This window comes from Mus caroli, chromosome 13 (assembly GCF_900094665.2).
Source record: "Mus caroli chromosome 13, CAROLI_EIJ_v1.1, whole genome shotgun sequence".
Lineage (NCBI taxonomy): Eukaryota > Metazoa > Chordata > Mammalia > Rodentia > Muridae > Mus > Mus caroli.
The window spans coordinates 64,742,657-64,746,031 of record NC_034582.1 but is presented as its reverse complement, the minus strand read 5'-3'; the positions used below and the strand labels follow the sequence as shown (position 1 = coordinate 64,746,031).

Sequence of the window (3,375 nt, the reverse complement as noted above, 5' to 3'; positions counted from 1 at the left end):
TAGAATACCCAAGATACAATTTGCAAAACACAAGAAAATCAAGAAGGAAGACCAACACCAATGTGTAGATACTTCGTTCCTCCTTAGAATAGGGAACAAAATACCCATGAAAGGAGTTACAGAGACAAAGTTTAGACCTAAGACGAAAGGATAGACTATCCAGAGACTACCCCACCCGGGGATCGATCCTATAATCAGCCACCAAACCCAGACACTATTGCATATGCCAGCAAGATTTTGCTGAAGGGACCGATATAGCTGTCTTGTATGAGGCTATGCCAGTGCCTGGCAAATACAGAAGTGAATGCTTACAGTCATCTATAGGATGGAACACAGGGCCCCCAATGGAGAAACTAGAGAAAGCACCCATGGAGCTGAAGGGGTCTGCAACCCTATAGGTGGAACAAAAATATGAACTAACCAGTACCCCCAGAGCTCGTGTCTCTAGCTGCATATGTAGCAGAAGATAGCCTAGTAGGCCATCTTTGGGAAGAGAGGCCCCTTGGTATTGCAAAGTTTATATGCCCCAGTACAGGAGAATGTCAGGTCCAAGAAATGGGAGTGGGTGGGTAGGGAGCAGGACAGGGGGAGGGTATAGGGGACTTTCGGAATAGCATTTGAAATGTAAATAAAGAAAACATCTAAGAAAAAAGAAAAAAGAAAAAGAAAGAAAGAAAGCTTTAGACAAAGAGTAAGAAAACCCAAGTACCAGAGGAGAAATTCTTAGGTTCTGGCTAGCATCTGAGCAGAAAAGACAGAAGAGAGGAAAAAGGAAAGGTTATGTCTTTCTGAGTGAAGGCAGACCCAGACAAGCTTAGGAAGACAATGTGTTGTAGCAAAAAACAAAAACAAAAACAAAACAAACAAAAAACGATGCACAGCTCAACAGAACAGAAAGATAATTGTGCTAAGTGAAAAAACCCAGTCAGCAAACATGTCTCACATGACTCCATGCAAACTGCACATACTGCCACATGACTACATTAGAATAGCATATATTTCATGACTCCGCTTAAAAAGCATGCCTTTCCCAGTGAAGTCAATCTATAGTGACAGGAAGTAGATCAATGGCTACCGGAAGCTTGGAGGAGAGGAGAGTATAGCACCTTTCCCAATGTATGTATTTTTGACGTCTGTTTGCTATTTCAGAAGTCTGTCTTTCTCCGTCACAGCTCCTGGGAAGTGACCTGAGCAGAAGAAAGGGCCCAGATAAAAGAAGGGGAAGAGAAACACAGAAGAGCTCCTCACAGCTCTCTTTGGAGTGATTTTTTTTTAAAAAGTCTGCACTTGAAACAGTTATTACAGTTATCCAACCATCTCAATATGATAAAAATCATTGAAATACAGAATTTTATGTGGTCGCTTTTATAATATGCAAATTAATCTGAATTAAAATAATTGATCTAATCTGGTTTTGTCTGGACAAACTTGTTAAGAGCTCGCTTAGCTTTGAAATACGGAAGAGAGAGTGGGGAGATCCCATGAAGAGATTTCCCCTGGATTCTCCCGCCCCTCATCATCTCACCCCAGATACCACACCATCAACTTCTGCAATCAGCCTGTGAGCCCAAGTCAAAGATACATCTGGTTACCAAGGTGCAGCTCCTGTCTCCTAATTACACAAGGGTTGATGAGTGATCTATTGATTGTTTTCACCTGCTCCGCAAACAAGCATGGCAATTCCTGTTAACAGCTGAGAAGATTCATCACTGAGCAAGTCCAGCCGCATCAGGGAATGAATGGGCAGGTGAAATCAAAGGAGAGAGATGGGTTTGTAAGAAGATGAAAAGAAAACAATCACTAGCCACGTTTACTATCTGCAGACCACAGGCACAGGCACGGACAGCCCAGGGTGGTCTTTGCTAATAACAGCCTTTAGAGGAGATGGTTTCTCAGCTGTTAGATGGACAAGACTCACTGTTGGCATTTCGTCTGGTTTTTGCCCCACATTTACTTGACAACAGACAATGTGCCAACTCATTATAAAAGGGACCTTCTCCTCCTCCTCCTCCTCCTCGTTCTTTCTCTCTCTCTCTCTCTCTCTCTCTCTCTCTCTCTCTCTCTCTCTCTCTCTCTCTCTCTCTCTCTCTCTCTCTCTCTCTCTCTCTCTCTCTCTCCTACCCTCTCAACTCCCCTCCCCATGCCCTAAATAAACTCTATTCTATACTATACTGTGGCTAGTCCCTCAGGGGGAAGGGATGCCTCAGCATGGGCCTGCAGAGACACCCCCTTCTCCCACACCTTACCGCACCTCCACCAAATATATCCCTTTTCTCCTTATCTTTCTATAAAACACAACACCCACCATCCCTATTCTTCAAACCTTAGAAAGATTATGCCTGTTGTTATCGGCAACTAGCATGTTCAGGTCACAGACGTCTGTTTGCTATTTCAGAAGTCCGTCTTTCTCCGCCACAGCTCCTGGGAAGTGACCTGAGCAGAAGAAAGAGCCGAGATAAAAGAAGGGGAAGAGAAACACAGAAGAGCTCCTCAGAGGTGCCCACCAGCCCTCCCCTACAGGGGAAGGAAGGTAGTGGTCCAGGCTCAGCTGATTCTCCCCTTCCCCCAACTAGGACCACATCATGGGAACTGAGCCTCCTCAGAGCCTTGCTGCTTCTAAGATCCAGGGAATATCTTGCCTTCCAGCCCATGGAGGAAGGCCCAGCAATGACAGAGCCCTATAAGAAAAGAGTGCCAGGTAAGATGCCACAGGCTCACGCTGAGATACTTGATCTGAGCCCCAATCTCCACCTGTCCCTAGTCTCTCTAGTCCACAGCCCCACCTCATCCCCAGTCCCACCCGCTCTCTGAGCTCACTTCCTTTTGTTCCTGCATCCCCATGCACAAAGGACATCTGGTCACCCTCCTCTGCACAGCAGCGCCCTTTTATTCTTGAGAATTGCTCTCTTTCACCAGAGGAAATCACTTCCCTCCTCCTCTTCCTCATCATCGCGCGGTTTTCCTAAGCAGAGCAGCACTGGCTCAACCCAGACAACTCTCTTTTCAAATTGCCCCTTTCCCTCAGTGGGAAATGACTCTCCAATGGGCCCACTCATTTACTGGCCTCTCATTAGGGAAATAGGCATGGAGATTTAGCTAAAGTCTACATTTTAATGCCAATCCCTGCTAATTCGACCATCTTTCCCCTCTAAGAGATCTGCCTCCTTAGCCCCACAGACCAGCAGGCCTTTCTCCCCCCCCCCCCACGTGCCCTTAGTCTACGTGCTGCTGCTATAAGGTGTGGCTTCGTCTTACTTGCTGTTGAACCTCCTGGGCTCAGCATGCCACGTAAGCAAGAGGAGATCGAGGGTGGCTTCACTGGGAGGCTTGACGGTGGCGACGGCTTTTGTAGGAAGCGGGCCTTCCCCCCCCCCC

The 3,375-nt window shown here is 46.6% G+C and overlaps 1 long non-coding RNA gene across 1 annotated transcript in view; it reads left to right on the top strand.

The window, feature by feature from the left end:
- Positions 1–1,241, top strand: part of LOC110307774 — a 5,872-nt gene extending 4,631 nt beyond the window's left edge. Inside the window, exon 3 of the long non-coding RNA XR_002379465.1 lies at positions 1,173–1,241. This is a non-coding gene — a long non-coding RNA (uncharacterized LOC110307774). The remainder of the gene's footprint in view (positions 1–1,172) is intronic.
- The last annotated feature ends 2,134 nt before the right edge of the window (positions 1,242–3,375 follow it).